This window comes from Lissotriton vulgaris, chromosome 2_1 (assembly GCF_964263255.1).
Source record: "Lissotriton vulgaris chromosome 2_1, aLisVul1.2, whole genome shotgun sequence".
NCBI classification, from domain to species: Eukaryota; Metazoa; Chordata; class Amphibia; order Caudata; family Salamandridae; genus Lissotriton; species Lissotriton vulgaris.
In genome coordinates, this window is record NC_141687.1 from 55,865,611 (window position 1) to 55,885,044 (window position 19,434).

Below are 19,434 nucleotides of genomic sequence, written 5' to 3' on the forward strand. Positions count from 1 at the left end.
AGTTTTTTGGTCCACCTAGGCCTAAATAAATTATGTAATTTCAGATGGTATGAGTGTTTATATGAATGCTATGATTTAACATGCTATAAGTGGTGTAATATAAAGGATATAAGCAGTGCATGGGGAAGGCACAAGCTATAATTATTGTAGTATATGGATAAAATCCTTATACACAATTCTACGTGCATACATGTTTGGCTGCTTTAAAAATGCAGTGATATGATGCAGTGATATAAAAAAACCAGTGAACCATGTTTATATCACTGCATTTTTAAAGCAGGCATACATGTATGCATGTGTGTGTGTGTATATATATATATATATATATATATATATATATATATATATATATATATATATTAGCTGTACCCGCCCACGCCTTGCTGTGGCTCAGTCTGGTTAAATGGTTAAAATATGTTTAATTTCACAATGCTTGTGGGTATACAAAATGTTTTTGTCCATCCTAATATATGTAGTCTATTGTCTATATGCGTCCCTTGTATTTGTTGCGCAGCAACCAAATCAATAGGGTCTGTTCGGGTTGCAAAGTGAACCAACTCCTCCCCCCTCCCTCCACCCACTTCCCGGTCTGCCATCCTGACACCAACTGTCCATCCTAATATATGTAGACTATTGTCTATATGTGTCCCTTGTATTTATTGTGCAGCAACCAAATCGATAGGGTCTGTTCGGCCTTTCTATTAAAAACACGCGCGTATTGGATACGAATCCAACGTTGTGTATATATAAACACGTGCCAATGTCGCAAAGTGAACCAACTCCTCCCCCCTCCCGGTCTGCCATCCTGATACCAACTGTCCATCCTGTAATGTAATGATGTCTTCTAAAGTGTATGAATCACCCCACATGGGGTATCTCCACTCTGTAGACCGCTGGGGAACCCGTCCTGGCTTTCCCTGTGAGATGGACCTTACTGGGTATCTCCAGGGTGAAACCAGGCATCCCCGGCGTATGTGGGGGGCTGTTGTGGAGATGAGGAAAGCTAATGCCCAGAGTTGCCAAGTGTGATCCCTGGTTAGAGAATTATCGAGTCCGCTGACCCTGGTCCACGACCCTGCCGCGTCAGGAATTGAACCCTGGACCCGGGCCGTCCTCTGCTTCCAGGTCTGCCGCCTCTAACCAGTGAGCCACACCACTCCACTACCAGTGAGCCACACCACTCCACTACCAGTGAGCCACACCACTCCACTGTCCATCCGAATATATGTGGACTATTGTCTCTATGCGTCTATTGTAGTTGTTGCGCAGCAACCCAATCAATAGGGTCTGTTCGTCCTTTAGAGTATTTGACATGCACGTATTCGAATCCAACGTTGTGTATATATAAACACACGCTTATTTGAATTCAACATTGTGTCAAAATTTCAAATCCATCGGTGAAGAACTTTCGTAGATTTAAGATTTTTATCAAAAAATGTTATGTGTCTGTTTGTGCTTTCGATTAAAAACATGCACGTATTCGACACGCGCGTATTCGATCCAACGTTGTGTATATAAAAACACTTGCGTATTCGAATGCAACGTTGCGTCAAAATTTCAAAGCAATCGGTGAAGAACTTTCGGAGATTCGACATTTGGAACAAACATTTTTATTTATATAGATATATATGTGAGAAGAACTCCATTATGTCCCAAACGCTGCTTAGAACACCAACGAAACCGGACCCAATCGGAAATTTTGCAAAGTGTTTTTTATTTCATCCTTGTGCAGACAAACACGCCGCCATGACGCGTTTCGGGACCTCGATCCCTTGATCACATGACATGGTCCGGCAAATCACCGATCATTTTAAAGTGCAAGTGCGTAATCAGCTGACCCCACAGCCTGTGGACATAAAAAACAGACTTCAGCCTGGTCAGGAATAAATGCATGACATTTTCACATGTAAGATACCAGTGCAAACAAATTCCTCATGGTCCTTGTGATTTAAAATATAACATGTACAAAAGTGAGAGATAAACACAGTACGAAAATTATAATCATTTTCTTCCATTTCAAACTCTTAATCCTCCTATTATCCTCAAGCAGGTTCCATTGATTGAATTGATTAAATTTAAAAACCAATTAAAAGAATAAAGTGCTTTCATATATTGCATGTTAAAATCATGGCTAAAATATACAATTCTTTAATTCTGTGCAAATTCGCTCTATTATGTGCAAATTACGCAAACGGAAACCAAGCCTGGGTATGCTTCTGAGGAAAACATGTTAAGGACCTTTTCTCCAAATTGAGCCCAAGTGGGCATATCAAATCCCTCAACCACTGCATCCATACTGCAGTATACTTGGAAACTGCTGATGCACTTGAAAACACCTTAAACATATGCATTGTTTCAATTCACAAAAAAATGTGCCCAGTTGGTTAAAATAACCTTATACCCATCACCATCAAAATTGAGTTAAAAAACCTATATACCTCATATATATATATATATATATATATGTATTTATGTATGTATGTATTTATAGTCTTTTATAGCGCGTATCTGTCACCCCACGGGTATCCTGGCGCTTTGACTGATGAAAATCCTGCCATACATCCTACTAGAATTTGGGATTAAGAAGATGCAGTCCTAGGAAAAAGATGTGTTTTTAGGAGTTTCTTGAAAGAGAGAAAGTCTTGCGTACTTCTCAATCCTAACGGAAGAGTATTCCATAATCTGGCTGCCGTAAAGCTGAAAGATCGTCCGCCCAGCCGAGCTCTCAAGACTTTAGGCACCACAGCAAGATGAGCGGAAGCCGAGCGAAGGGATCTCGGCGGAGTGTACCAGTGAAACATGTTCTGAAGTGGTACTGGGCCAAGTCCGTGGAGGGCCTTGAATACAATACATACAGATTTAAAATCGATCCGTTGAAGGATCGGTAGCCAATGAAGGTCTCTTAATGCCTGGGATGAGGAGTCATAGCGGCGGCGAGCAAGCGCCAGTTTGGCTGCAAGATTTTGCACCCGTTGCAATTTTCCTATCAAGGTGGCTGGTGCTCCAAGAAATAGGGCATTGCAGTAATCCAGACGGCTTACGATAATGCTCCTCACCACTTCTGGCCTGCTGTCCTTAGGAAGCATCGGGAGGACCTTCCTCAACATGCGAAGCAGTCCCATGCAAGTACTCACTGTTTTGTTAACAGCTGCATCCAATTGGAGATTGGACCCAAACATCACTCCCAAATTGCGGACCGAGGTGGTAGGCCCAATCGTACTTTGGAAGGAGGGTGGCCAAAAATCCGGTGGAAGAGGTCTAGGGATGCGATCAGTGGTGCAGTGTAGGACCTCAGTTTTGGAGCTGTTAAACTGCAGCGAATTCTGATTTAGCCAGTCCGCGGTTGCGAGCATACAGCGGTGGAAGGTGTCAAGAGTCACTGCTTCCTTGCCCTCAAGTGAGAAGACAAGTTGGGTGTCGTCTGCGTAGTTCGTCACCGCTATGCCAAAGGATCTAATCAGCGCAACTAGGGGCCGCAGGTACAGGTTGAAGAGGATAGGGCTGATGGCCGACCCTTGTGGAACACCTTGCGCCACTTTTTTGATGTTAGATTGAAACGGTGGCAATGCCACTACCTGGTGGCGATTTCCAAGATAAGATGTCAACCACTGTAGTGCGAGGCCAGTTACCCCTACTTCCTCTAGTCTGTGAATCAGAATTGCGTGGCTGACAGTATCGAACGCGGCCGACATGTCGAGCAGTACTAAGAAGGCTGCTCTTCCATGGTCGGCTCGCGTTCTAAGATCGTCAAGTACAGTCACCAGCGCTGATTCCGTCCCATGGGCCGGTCTAAATCCAAATTGGACTTCATCCAAACAGGACCCAGTCTCCAGATGTTTTGATAGATGTTTTGTAACCCATTTTTCCAGAATCTTTATTGGAAACGGGAGCAGGGAGATGGGTCGATAATTTGCAGGATTAGCCGGGTCCAAGGTGGGCTTTTTGAGTAGAGGGGATACCACAGCAAGTTTCCAGCAATCTGGTACCCGTGCCGAAACCAGGGACTGATCGCAGATGGTAAACAGCGGAAGGAAGAGTTCATCCCGGAAGAGCTTCCAATATTTATGCGGTATTGGGTCTAGAGGTGATCCCGACGAAACACTATTGGCCAAGGAGCAAAATTCCTCGAAAGATGGAGAAGGGAAACAGTCCAACTTAGCACTGCTGGAGGTGCAGTCTATGATAGTCTTGGCGTGCCTTTCCGAGCGGCTCTCGGGATTACCGCCGGGTGTTGTGCCAAGATTGTTCAGAATGGCCGCGATTTTATCCTCAAAGGCCTGTGCCAGTGAGTCGCACAGGGACTGAGATGCGATGATGGTATTTGTCGCACTAGCAGGGCATGACAGATCCTTCACGATCTTAAATAAGGTCTGTGATTTGTTAACTGCCGCCCGCAGAGACTCTTCCAGAAACCTGGCCTTCGCACATTTGATCTGTGCTTTATAGATGGACAAGGCCTGTTTGTAAAGGTTCCGGTCTGAGTCCAGGTATTTCTTTCTCCATGTGCGCTCAGCTCGCTTGCATTGGAGTTTAAGTTGAAGCAACTCCTCGGAAAACCATGGCATCGCTGGTGTGGGCCTATTTCTTAGTTTCCGTAGAGGGGCCAGCGAGTCAAGGGAAGACACAATCCTTTGGCTAAGTCTTTCATAACTCAGATCTACGTTTTCCTCTAACGTAAAGCCCTCCAAGAGTAGAGGGGGTAAAGGGGACTGACGCAAGAGTTTAGACCATTGCCTGGAACTTTTAACTCCACCTAAATTCCTATTTCTCCCCTGCTCCATCTTGGGTGTGAGAGAGAAAAGGATTAACGCATGGTCCGTCCAGCACTGAGGTAGGATGTTTTGAACAGTTACAAACTCTGGGTCGGCGAGGATGAGGTCTAGTATATGGCCCTTTTGATGGGTAGGAGTAAGGACCAACTGCTGCAGTGAGATACTCTGACAGGTCTGGGTCAGATCTGCAAGTACGGTATCTCCAGGGCCGCCCAGCCAAAGATTGAGATCGCCTAACACCATTAGCCTTGAATGTGAGGCGGATAGATCCAGAATTAACTCAATCAACCCCGTGACTGCGGATAAAGGGCTAGATGGAGGTCTATAACAAAGTAGACCAGTGAATAGGGCGCCCCCCTGTCCATTTAGAGAGAAGGCAAGTAATTCGTAACCAGGAATGGACTTAATATCAATGAGGGAGAGATCAATAGACTCTCTGAATATAAGTCCTAGTCCACCCCCTCTAGCACCAATACGAGGGATGTGCCTGATTTTATATCCCGAAGGGCAAGCCAAGCCCAACTCTGCAGCACAGTCGATGTTCGTCCATGTCTCCGTCATGAGTAGCATATCTAACTCATGTTGTTCAATCGTGAGGGCAATCTCCTCATGATGTAAGCACAGTGACCTAACGTTCAAAAGGCCACAACTAAAGGAGTCTGTCTGTGATGTTGCAGGTTTACTGGACGGGGGACTAATATTAAGGCCTAGCAGTTCGTCACGAGAGTAGGTAAATGTATCTCGTGGACGGGATCCAGAGGTACCGGCCCCCGGCACGTCCGTTGCGCGAACGGGCGCAAACGGGCTTACCTCTGGCGCACCTCCGGCGCCCCTACGGCGCACCCGCTGCGCACCGTTGCTGCGCACCTGTTGAGCAGCCATCTTAAATGGCCGGCGTGAAAGGTCACGTGGGTCCTGGCAGGGCGAGTGGCTCTCCCTCACCCAAGATGGCGCTCCGTGAGGAGAAAACCTTCTCCCCACTCCAAAATGGCGCTCGAAACCGGCGCGATGCTGTGCAGTGCCCCCGAGTCCCTTCTACCCCACAAAATGTGGGAGTGCAGCAGTTATAGTGAGGGTAAGTGCTCCCTTAATTCCCCCTAAGCGGCTGATACAAATTAATACACAAAGCGCGATCGCGCGACGCAAATCAAGATTAGGCTAATGTTTAAAATTATTTAAAAAGTTGGAAATGCAGGAGGAGCGTTAACACGCAGCGCTATAGCAAGAAATTCAGAGTCAGCCTGAGAGAGGTAGGAGGTCCTACTTATATTACCTCCTCCTCCAATGCGTGGGTCCTGGCAGGGCGAGTGGCTCTCCCTCACCCAAGATGGCGCTCCGTGAGGAGAAAACCTTCTCCCCACTCCAAAATGGCGCTCGAAACCGGCGCGATGCTGTGCAGTGCCCCCGAGTCCCTTCTACCCCACAAAATGTGGGAGTGCAGCAGTTATAGTGAGGGTAAGTGCTCCCTTAATTCCCCCTAAGCGGCTGATACAAATTAATACACAAAGCGCGATCGCGCGACGCAAATCAAGATTAGGCTAATGTTTAAAATTATTTAAAAAGTTGGAAATGCAGGAGGAGCGTTAACACGCAGCGCTATAGCAAGAAATTCAGAGTCAGCCTGAGAGAGGTAGGAGGTCCTACTTATATTACCTCCTCCTCCAATGCGTGGGTCCTGGCAGGGCGAGTGGCTCTCCCTCACCCAAGATGGCGCTCCGTGAGGAGAAAACCTTCTCCCCACTCCAAAATGGCGCTCGAAACCGGCGCGATGCTGTGCAGTGCCCCCGAGTCCCTTCTACCCCACAAAATGTGGGAGTGCAGCAGTTATAGTGAGGGTAAGTGCTCCCTTAATTCCCCCTAAGCGGCTGATACAAATTAATACACAAAGCGCGATCGCGCGACGCAAATCAAGATTAGGCTAATGTTTAAAATTATTTAAAAAGTTGGAAATGCAGGAGGAGCGTTAACACGCAGCGCTATAGCAAGAAATTCAGAGTCAGCCTGAGAGAGGTAGGAGGTCCTACTTATATTACCTCCTCCTCCAATGCGTGGGTCCTGGCAGGGCGAGTGGCTCTCCCTCACCCATGATGGCGCTCCGTGAGGAGAAAACCTTCTCCCCACTCCAAAATGGCGCTCGAAACCGGCGCGATGCTGTGCAGTGCCCCCGAGTCCCTTCTACCCCACAAAATGTGGGAGTGCAGCAGTTATAGTGAGGGTAAGTGCTCCCTTAATTCCCCCTAAGCGGCTGATACAAATTAATACACAAAGCGCGATCGCGCGACGCAAATCAAGATTAGGCTAATGTTTAAAATTATTTAAAAAGTTGGAAATGCAGGAGGAGCGTTAACACGCAGCGCTATAGCAAGAAATTCAGAGTCAACCTGAGAGAGGTAGGAGGTCCTACTTATATTACCTCCTCCTCCAATGCGTGGGTCCTGGCAGGGCGAGTGGCTCTCCCTCACCCAAGATGGCGCTCCGTGAGGAGAAAACCTTCTCCCCACTCCAAAATGGCGCTCGAAACCGGCGCGATGCTGTGCAGTGCCCCCGAGTCCCTTCTACCCCACAAAATGTGGGAGTGCAGCAGTTATAGTGAGGGTAAGTGCTCCCTTAATTCCCCCTAAGCGGCTGATACAAATTAATACACAAAGCGCGATCGCGCGACGCAAATCAAGATTAGGCTAATGTTTAAAATTATTTAAAAAGTTGGAAATGCAGGAGGAGCGTTAACACGCAGCGCTATAGCAAGAAATTCAGAGTCAGCCTGAGAGAGGTAGGAGGTCCTACTTATATTACTTCCTCCTCCAATGCGTGGGTCCTGGCAGGGCGAGTGGCTCTCCCTCACCCAAGATGGCGCTCCGTGAGGAGAAAACCTTCTCCCCACTCCAAAATGGCGCTCGAAACCGGCGCGATGCTGTGCAGTGCCCCTGAGTCCCTTCTACCCCACAAAATGTGGGAGTGCAGCAGTTATAGTGAGGGTAAGTGCTCCCTTAATTCCCCCTAAGCGGCTGATACAAATTAATACACAAAGCGCGATCGCGCGACGCAAATCAAGATTAGGCTAATGTTTAAAATTATTTAAAAAGTTGGAAATGCAGGAGGAGCGTTAACACGCAGCGCTATAGCAAGAAATTCAGAGTCAGTCATATATATCTCATGTTTGATAATGCTCCCTTTGTATTAAAACAGATTGCGCCCTCTTACAGTACTAATATTTTGGCGATTGAAACCCCCTGCTTACTATTCAGATTATCAGTATAAACATGAATGTAAGTCTTCAGTTTGGTTCAGACCATTAGGGGTTTTAGAATTGAGCTCCAAGATGTAACGAGTCTCCAATATTCTCAATCGCGCCTCTCTATCCCCTCTACGAAGGGGTGGAACCATATCTATGGCATAGTACTGTAGACATCCTACATCACCTCCGTGGCATGCATTCACATGTCTAGCAACAGGGTAAGTCTCATCCCTGTTGCTAATTGCCCTTAGATGTTGTAGGATGCGCTTGTGAACCTGCAATTTCGTGCTGCCCACGTATCGAAGGCCACAAGCGCACTCCAACACATAGACAACAAAGTCCGATTTACAGGTGATTTTCTTTTTAATGTCCATCACCTCATCGCTAAAAGGCGTGTTATAAGAAGTGCGACTCTTCCCTATCTTACACGCCTTGCAGACAGCACATTTAATGAAGCCCTTACTTTTTCCCAACCAGTTATCATCAGAAACTTCAGGGCTGCTACTCACCAACATATCGCTCATAGATCTGGCCCGACTGTATGTTATGGCTGGTCTATCAGCTAGGATCCCCCCAATAACCGGACCCTGCTTGATGACCTGCCAGTTCTTGCGTATTTTGTTGTGAATTTGTTTGTGCTGCCGGCTATAGGCAGTTATAAATCTGGGTTGATCTGACTCCTTGTCCTCTAATCCCTGTGTTGGTTCAACCTCGGCAATAATCTCCTGCCCAGAGGTTTTGTTGGCACGTATCATGGCACCCTCCACCATCTCTCTCGAGTACCCTCTTTCCACAAATCTTTCCCTGCTCGCATTCTGGGCTCTCTTTCAGTTCTTCCCCGTGCTGCAAATCCTCCTGATCCTTAGCATCTCCCCATAGGGGATACTACGAATCAGGTGGGCTGGGTGATGGCTAGTGGCGTGCAGAACCGTATTGCCTGCTGTATCTTTACAGTGCAGGTCCGTTACTGTGCTATTGTTGGCAATGCTAACCTCCACGTCCAAGAAGGTGACTTTAGAGCTACTGATCTGACCAGTGAATCTTAAGTTCAAATCATTTTGGTTAATGTCTGAAATGAACTTAGAAGCCTCTTCTTCTGATCCCCTCCATATAATGAAGAGGTCATCTATAAACCTGTACCAGGCTATGATGTTATTAGCCCTGATATTCTCATAGGTTCCCCCAAGTACCTGCTCCTCCCAAAGCCCCATGTGCAGGCATGCATAGCTTGGGGAGAAGCAGGCCCCCATCGCAACCCCCCTCAGTTGTTGAAACACCTGCTTTTGAAACAGGAAGAAGTTGCTTTTCAGGCAGATCTCTGTCATCTCACTGATCATGTTATTGTGTTGTAGCATATGGGCCGGCCTTCTCTCCAAAAAATGTTTTACCGCCCTCAAGCCATCATCATGGTTTATACTTGTGTACAAGGAAGTTACATCAAGTGTCAACAGTAAGTAATTTTCCTGCCACACAACCGATCTAATCTTGTCCAAAAAATCCCCAGTATCCCTGATGTACGAGGGGAGAGCTCTCACATGCTCCTGCAGGAAATGGTCAATATAGCGGGAGGTATTCTCAAATGTGCTCTGTCTGGCCGAGATTATAGGCCTACCCGGTGGTTTGGATATAGTCTTGTGGACTTTCGGGATCATATAGAAAACAGGGATTACAGGATAGTTGGATTTAAGAAACTTTTGCTCATCCCCACTCAATAACCCCATGCTCTTCCAAGTATATAATTTGGTATGGAAAGCCTCCCAAGCCAATTTGGCTATTTTCCAATCGCTCCTGCAATAACAATTTCTGTCATTCAATTGCAACAAAGCCTCCTCCATATACATTTCTTTAGGCCAAAGGGCAATATTGCCCCCCTTATCTGACTGTTTGACAATCACTTTGTTGTCCCCCTGCAGTTTCTTCATAATGCTGCCATAAGCGCTATTGCCTTTTTTATTTTTCGCATCTTGGGCTATGGATGAATTGCATTTAGCCCAGTCATGCAGCACACAGGGTCTGGATTCTCAAAGCTTGGGGCAAGCATTATCCTTAAGCCACGGGGGATACGATCTACCTTCAAATAGCGGGATAACGATTTATTCTCCCACCATTTCGCCTGTTCCGTGCGCATGGCTTTCTCGAGTTTTTTTAATAAGTCTTTCATCTCGTTGCTTCCCATACCCGCTTGTGTAGTATGTCTATTGGGGTTACTCTCCGTAATCGGAGCATCATCAAACATTTCAATGGCTGCTTCTTCCCGGCTCCTGACCACGTCTGCGGCGGCCATGTTATCTGCACAAATTTACTTTTTATGGATGAATTTCTGCACCCAGCTATGCGTTTCGGTGATTTCTAATACGGCCTAGCGCCGTGCTGGTCCTCCTCCAGTCCCGAAAATTATTCCTTACGGTTTCAAACAAAGCCGCTAGCTGCTGCCGGGCGTCAGCTCTACCACAGCCGTGGGAACTGACTCGCCTCACTTTGCAGCTGCCGCTTCCAGTGATTACCGCTTGTCAGGGGCTGCTGCGGTTGCTCTTACCAGAGCCGCTGATCCTTCCGGCCAAACCGCAAGTGTGCTTCCTTCCGCTCTCGCCCTGATTGCTGGAGGGGTCCGGTGTACACCAAGAAGCTAACGGTGTAAAAACGTGAGAAGAACTCCGTTATGTCCCAAACGCTGCTTAGAACACCAACGAAACCGGACCCAATTGGAAATTTTGCAAAGTGTTTTTTATTTCATCCTTGTGCAGACAAACACGCCGCCATGACGCGTTTCGGGACCTCGATCCCTTGATCACATGACATGGTCCGGCAAATCACCGATCATTTTAAAGTGCAAGTGCGTAATCAGCTGACCCCACAGCCTGTGGACATAAAAAACAGACTTCAGCCTGGTCAGGAATAAATGCACGACATTTTCACATGTAAGATACCAGTGCAAACAAATTCCTCATGGTCCTTGTGATTTAAAATATAACATGTACAAAAGTGAGAGATAAACACAGTACGAAAATTATAATCATTTTCTTCCATTTCAAACTCTTAATCCTCCTATTATCCTCAAGCAGGTTCCATTGATTGAATTGATTAAATTTAAAAACCAATTAAAAGAATAAAGTGCTTTCATATATTGCATGTTAAAATCATGGCTAAAATATACAATTCTTTAATTCTGTGCAAATTCGCTCTATTATGTACAAATTACACAAACGGAAACCAAGCCTGGGTATGCTTTTGAGGAAAACATGTCAAGGACCTTTTCTCATATATATATATGTGTGTGTGTGTGTATATATATATATATATATATATATATATATATATATATATATATATATATATGCATACATGTTTAGCTGCTTTAAAAATGCAGTGATATAAAAACCCAAGGAACCGTCTATATGGATTTTATCTTCATGACAGCCTCAAGCCACTCCGAAGAACTTTATTCAAGGCCTAGCTTTATGCAGCATAGAGGACTACATTATTTGGGAAAATTGTCTAAATTGTGCAGCAAAATTGATAGGAGATGATGTGGTACATTCTCTGGCAGTATCATTTTCATTCATGTTAGGTAGAAACATGTTTTTGTAAAATCTGCACATCTTGCAAATTAAGTAGAAATCTATGTGGTAAAGGTGGCAAAACCATAATTATATGGTAAATTCTGCAGCCACGATAAATCGTCTGGCTTCACCATTGTCCATTGTTTTACATTAAAGATAAACGTAAATATTCTAATTCCAATAGGTGCCCATTGTTAGCTGTAATTTGAAGAATACAACGATTTATAGCTAACTAACCGAAAGTAAGCATGTATTTTTAAAATACATAATTGATAACTGTGTAATATGTATACTGCTGTCTCAGGTTTCTGATGCCATTTATAAACGTATAACTTTCCTGGTCTGCTTACAGTGCGGCCTGACCCTGTACCCCACCAATCTCAGTAGGTCAAAACCTGCTGCACTCGGCCTTCAGGTTTGCGTAGAAGGGGTTGGGTGCAGAGCCTGGCCTGTAACCAACGTGCAAGATTTGGACCATAGGATTTGGTCTGTGAATCTGCCACAAGCTTCACACCCTAAACCTGCTTTGGAATTGCTAGAGCAAAATCTGACTCACAGCTCACCAACACATAACATGTAAACTATTGTGTACATTACCTTCCTGCCTGCTATTTAAGCATTGGAGATACAAAAGTCTTGAATCCAACTGGAGATTTTTCCAACATTTTCATCTGCCTGTATAAAAATTAAAGTAAGGAGGGTCCTCTGAGGCCCCCCTCTCTCCCACTGAGGCCTGGGGGTACTGTATCGATATAGACCCTTTATATTTAGAGGGCAACAAGATAATTCTTTCTCAATTAGATATCTCAGTATCATGGTTCCCATTTTGGAACCTCAGATCTATTTTTTTTATGAATGCTTAATAGCAGAAATATACAAAATAATGAAACCATTAAAGGCACCTATGCAACTTTATAAATGCTTATATATCAAAAACTGCTATGCACATTTTTATTGAATCCCATATGGTAGTGTTCTTCCTGAAGATTAGTACTTCTATCTTGTGGGAGTTACGTTTAAGGCTGTTGTCTCTTATCCAGTTTGCTACGTTGGTCATGGCATTGCAGAAAATAGGTCTGGTGGTGAAGGAGTCTTCAGTGAGTGGAAAAATGAGTTGAGGCCATGGGATCTGACAATATCTGTGAGGGGGTAATGTAGGTGTGGAACAAGGTGGGGGGCTGAGGGATGATCTTTGGGGTTCGCCTCATATTATTTTTTGAGTTCAGAGCTGAAGGGAGGCAGCTGGATGCTCGTTGTGCATCCTGTGAGGAAGGAGGCGATCCACTTGTGTGTTTCGCTGTATGCCCATGTTGTAGAATCTGTTAATGAGGGTGTGGGTCGATACAGAGTCGAACCCAGCGGCGAGGTCAAGGAGGATCAGGGTCACCATCTTTCCGTGGTCGAGGAGGTTTCTGATGTTGTTTGTGATGGCGATCAGTGCAATCTCAGTACTATGGTTGGCACAGAATCCTAATTGGGAGACGTCAAGTAGTTGGTTTTGTTCCTGGTATTAGTGAGCTTTTCGTTGATGGCCTTCTCGAGTACTTTGGCAGGAAAAGGGAGCAAGGCGATGGGTTGATAAGTTTAGAATTCTCTTGGGTCAGCAGAGGGTTTCTTTAGCAGGAGTCTGACCTATAAGTGTTTCCATCTGTCCGGTAAGGCTGCTGTGGTAATGGAGGTGTTGATGATGCTGGTGAGCTCCATGCTGATTAGGTTGGTTCTGAGGTTGAAGAGACGGTGGCAGCAGGGATCAGTGGGTGCCCTGGAGTGGATGGATGACTTGATGGCCGTTGTGGTCTGGGTGATTAGCGGTGAACAATAGGTGATCATTCGGCTGGAGGGCTCTACCTGGTCAAGGCTGTTGAGGTTGAGAACAGTGGGTTGGGGGTCGAAGTTGTTGTAGATGTTGCTAATCTTACTGTGGAAGTAGTCCGAGAGGGTGTCACAGAGTTCTTGGGAGGGGTGGATTGTGTTCTCTGTAGCTGCAGGTTCGAAGTATCACCAGGCTATTTTGAAAAGTTATTTTCTGTGGTTGGTGGTGACTACTCTCTTGGTTTCCTTGGTGCGCAGTTTGTAGTGGCTGAGGGCTGCTTTGTGAGTGGTTCTGTCAGGGGGGTTCCTTGTGGCATGCAATTGTTTCTCAAGTCATTAGCAGCTGTGCTTGGTGGTTCTGAGCTTAGGGGTGTACCAGCCGACTTGTTTTGAGATTTTGTAGGTTTTTGCTACGTTCATCGGGGCAACTCTGTTGGTGCATGTAATGATCCATGCGGAGAATATTGGGTTGCCTAGTCGAGGTCTGATGAAGGTTTGGGTTGGGTGGTGCTGAGGACCTGTGTACACTTTGTGTCAGTTACCTTGCCCTAGCTGTGGAGGGAGGATCTGGGATCCTCGGTGATAGTGTGCTGAGTTTCAGAGATTGTGAAGTGCACGATGGTGTGGTGGGTCCAGGTGCTGGAGGTGAAAATGGAGATTAGTGTGTGTCCGGCTTTGTTCATGGGTTTGGTAACCAGTTGGGTGAGGCCAATGTTGTTCAGTTTCTCCAGGTGGGTAGTGGAGTTTGCGTCCTTGAGGTCGTCAATGTGGAAATTGAGGTCACAACTAAGGACGTAGTGGCAGGAGTCGATGTCTATGGGGGCGATGAAGTTGGAGATGGCATCACAGAAAGCTGGTTTGGGTTCCTGGGGTCGGTTTACGAGGGAGCCTCTTATAGTGGATTTGGCATAGGTCTGTAGTTAGAGGTTGAGGTGCTCTATGAGGGTTGCCATCTTTGGTTGCGATGAATCAGATGGTTTCCTTCAAGATAATGGCAATGCCCCCGCAGTGTTTGTTGATGTGGTCTCGGTGTATCATCTTGTATAAGTCAGGAGTTGTGGTGGCATGTTGAGGTTCGAGGAAGGGCTTAGTCATGTTTCGGTGATCGAGGCAATGTCAGGGGCCATACCCCGAACACACAGACCGACAAAGAGCAGCCCGCACTTTCGACTGCTAAAGGAACCAGCCCGATCCCGGGCCCCTTTCCTATAGGAGTGGACCCGCTCCTTACACTCTCAGCAGCGATATTCTGCTTTGTGGGCTGAAGTTTGGATACACATGCCTTGACTTTAAGATCCCCCCACACCGGCGTCTCCTTTTGTTACTTGTCCGACCCAAAAGATCACACCAGTGCTTTCGCTCGAGTACTATACCTGATCCATATGTCATCGCGTACACTGCCGTGACAATCACCGGAAGACCTGAACAGTACTCATACGTGAGTCACTTTCCTGTGCGAATTTCATCGTGCTTCTTGGTTCTTCTAAAACCCTATCACCAGGTCCAGGGCACAGCCGGGTCAGAATAATCACCGGCTGCGCGACCTCAACAGATTTACAACGATTTTGGAAAGCCCTCAGGAGTCGCAGAATTTATGTTCCATCGCGAAGAAACATGTGTCGGCTGGCCTCTAAAGCACTGTTCCCTTTTCCTTTTTTTTTCCTCCAGCATTTGAGACTGTTCTACTGTAGTGTCATACTGTACACACCTTTTGCTTTACTTGTATTTGAGGGCAGGGGTCTTTCTATATTTATGTACCAGTGTGTTGTTCTCAATATACTATTTTAGAAGGGTTATAGGGCTTCCCCTTCATCCTCTAGCACCACTGCCTTTTATTTTCCAACATACAACACTCACGTTAGCTTAGTGCCCAGTATTTCCCCTAAACTCTTTTAAAACCCTATCGTTTTACTTACAATGTCAGGGGAGAAGGTGGTGATGGTGTCCCAGATTTCCGTGGCATGTTTGTTGAGCAGGATGCATTGGAACAGTTCCAGGTTGTTTGTGGTCTTCTGAGCGGAAGTGGTGCGAGATACTGTGCTTACATATGGTCCTGTGTTGCAATAGAAGCAGAATTGGAAGCAGGTTAAGGGTACTTTAATGTATCAGGGAAAGGAGATGCAGCAGATGTTGTTTCGGAGTCCTGGGTTCAGGGTCAGGAGCTCCTCGATGGTGTAGCAGTGGGTGGGGGAGGGCCAGGGGTCCTGGCGCAGGGTGCGGTCCAGGCACGGATGGATGCAGACAAACTCGCCTTTGGCATGCTGGGGGCGTGGCCGAGCTGCAGCCTCCATTAGGTATGTTCTGGGAGGGGCACTAGGGAGGCGGTAAGTGGGCAGCGGGACGGAAAGCGGCAGGCTTGCTGAGCAGAAACAGGGCACAGTATCAGCCAAAATATGGCAAGAGGCTAAACAATTTTCTATTGCTGAGCAACTTACAGCAAAACAAAAGGCTAAACTGACACACTAAAGTTGCTAAGCAACTTAGAGCTCTGAAGCGGGCACAGAAGGCAGCCGGGCAGCAGCTGAGTAGCGTGGGGGAGCTGGCAGAAGGACCTGCATATACATGGCTAAAAATCTTGTTTTCGTTTACTGTAACACATGCAGCAATATTATATGACACACAAGTGAATCGCTGGAAAATAATAAGATGCCAATTGTATTCTTAACCAACAGTCTGTTTTTGATCTCTATGGGTTGTTTGTATTTGGCGAAAGGTTCCTCTATGAGGGCTGTGACAGTATTATTATAAGGCAAATAATAGTATAGTTTTAAATAATGTTGTTTTTGATTGTAAAAACAGTCAAGGGGTGGCAAAGGAGGATGATTATTTATATTTTGCTCATGATTTTTTTAAAAATTGTGTTTATGGTAGATAGACACTGCTGAAATGCAACTCCAACAATGATGTGTGTGTGTGCGTGTGTGTTTAGAGAGTAATATGCTATTTATTACCATTGTTGAGTATGTGGCGGAGTCTTGAATCTTGAGAGACAATGTGTTGAGTGGGCCATAATGCCCCCCGCCCCCAATAATGGTTGGAAATAGCGTATTATACTTTGTACATCTGCATTTATGGTTTTTACAAAGGCATTGTTTCACCTAGATTTGCTTTAAGGAAATGTAATTAACCAAACCAGGATGCCAGATGTTAAATCTAAGCACTAACGTAAAATCATAGTGCAGAGGTTTCATGATAAGGAGAATTCTTTCCTTATGTAAAATCACTACAGTATGCACTCTATGAGGCTGCAATGTACACTCTGTGGAACAGTTAACTGTGTTTTTTCTCATGTCCGTTTTACTGAATTGATGTAATAATCCTGAATGTGCCCATTGCACTGTTCTAATAAATATGTATACATGCGTTCATTAGCACAGGTGATCAAATTACGATGTGTTTTGTAAAGGTTCGGTTATCTACCATAAGACTTTTTAAACCGGCACAGGCTGAATGCTGGAGACCTGCTTGATCTAAAGCAGCTTTTCAGAACTTATTTATTACTACTAGACAGGACTACAATCCATCCTTGATGCTAAACTCACTTGGGATCACAGTACTTGCTTTCCTTCCTCTATTGCTTTCGTCTGTTATTGATTCCCCGACAACTTCAGACCTGACATCAGACCTCCCCTACTATGAAACTCAGAATTCTATTTAACCCTACCAGTTGACTGGAATCTTTCACTACCACCACTGACACTGCAGCTCATTACCAAGAATTATATTTACACAATTTTTTCAAATCACCCCCTTCCACAGAGCCATAGCACTGATTAATTTGCATTTTCTCAGTAACCAGATTACTCTAAAAGTTGTAGCGTCTTCTGATTGTTGGGGGTTAAGACAGCAAGCGTATAACTATGAGATTGTGCACAAACCTGGAAAGGATCAAAACTCAGTAGATTACTTCTCACGAATCCCACTACACCGTCACAGTCCCACTACACCGTCACAGTTCATCGTCCAAGTCAGCTGAAGTGTATCTCAACTTTATTGTGAGAGCCTACACACCAGCGGCTCTGTCAGTGGAACAAATCAATGCTGCCACCAGTGCAGACAAAGACATGATCATCATCAACGAACGTTTTGCTACACAGTCACGGAGAAGAAGTACCCAGCCCCTTGCCAATGATGTTGCATTACAAAAGTTAAAACATGTACAGGATGAGTTGGCAGTCACTCACGAGGGCGTAATATGGAGAGCCTCGAGAATGGGGCTCTGTTATTACTTTTTTGTTGCACTGAACAAAATCTTAACACCTTGGCTGCTATAGCTTTTCCCCTCCTGTGCTGGGAGGCTTTGAATCCCCATTGTTCATGACGAGCTCAGCTCGTCAAGTTAAACTTTGCAGTCTCCCCAGATTCAGTTCCAACTCTTCCTATCACCATCAGGCTAGTAGGATCTTTGAATAAGACTGTGTCCTCTACTAGTTATTAACACTTTTGTTTTGTCTTCCTCCCAGCATTACGCATTCTGACGCTTCCCACTAACCAATGGTATGCCTGCCTGAATTTTCTGGCTTCACCCAAACCATCTTCTACATAATTGAAACATTACTTTCCTACCTATTAGGATTTACTTCCTCCACTGAAATGGTCCAGACTATCTATTCACGAAGTGAAAGCAGTCATAAGGAAACATTTCCTTATACTAGTAAACAAAGATTTATTCCCACATGTCACTGCCCTTACACAGTAGTAAATATAGAGATGCTCAGGTATATCTGTCTGCTGGTCTTAGATATGTATGACCATATTTAAGAACAGTATTAACTGCTTTCATCACTTGCATGTACAATCCCTCAATTCTAGTGTAAAACATTGTAATAAACTTACAAATAAAAAATATAATTACCTTCGTGCTACTCTGAGGCAATTTTCTAGATAAGGTGGCTGAAGCGCTTTAAAACTTGGATACTGGTTCAGAAAAGTGCTATGGTATTTCAGAAAAAATGCAAACCCGGTCCATGTTTTGAGATTAACCTTGTCTTCCACAATGAGAAGTTATTGAAAAGGCGGTGTGAAATCTGGGAACAACACATCTGCAAATGTCATGTTATTCTGACAAAAACTATGCAATCTTCATGAACTGTCATGAAACTTAGCAGAGTTTTTTTTTATTGAAACCAATTTTAAAGCAAGCTCACCAAATATGGAATTTGCAGAAGGGAAAAAAACTCACATATTGACTTCTCATAGATTTGCTTTAAGCAAAATAGGCCAAGAATTATTGGGATTTTTTCAGTAATTTTGCTGAAAATATTTCTGTAAACTGACATTTTGCAGGAAAATTTGCCTTTAAAAAGCGGATAGATTTTTCCATAAGATTCCCAGGTAAACAAAGAACAATGTTGCAATAAAATTATGAATTTCTGTAAATTCCTTAACGGAATTAAAATGCTTCACACTCTTAGCTGTTGTAAAAGAGCAGCGGTGAGAAGTAAAATAAAAGAATTATAGAGCTCAACTGACTGGGGAGAAACAAGGACGGATTCCGTGAGGAATCTGGTAATGTTGGAATTTAGCTGCCAAGACTTCCCATGTTATGTCGTGCAGTGTCCAAACCACAGTGCTTTAGTGAAATAGGACAGCCATAGCTGTGAACAATAAACTGGAAAATACTAATTTCAGAAGTGAAAGCATCTGCAAAGACCCTTAATCGCCTAAACATAATTATCATTACTTAGCATGTCATCATATAGCCAAACATACCATTATATAGATTAGTTATAATTCTTGCACACACCAGTAAGGCTACAGACAAATAATGCAGCTCCAATAAAATTTCCCAGATCCAGAGGAATGCAAGCCACCATGTTCCTGCAGATGAAATGCTTCAGCATCTGAAGAGAGAGTGTGTAAACAGGCAACGCATGTGAATTCTGGCACAATGTCTGCTCTCGGCTTCTCTCTAAACCAAAGTTACAAGCCCTCATTTATGAGAATTTGGCATAGGGCAGGAATACCCCATTTTTGTGCAATGCCGTCAGTTCCTGTCCTCCAGCCCTATGCTGGTGCCGTTTCGGCAGCCTAGCACCAAAGAAGGCACCCTTGC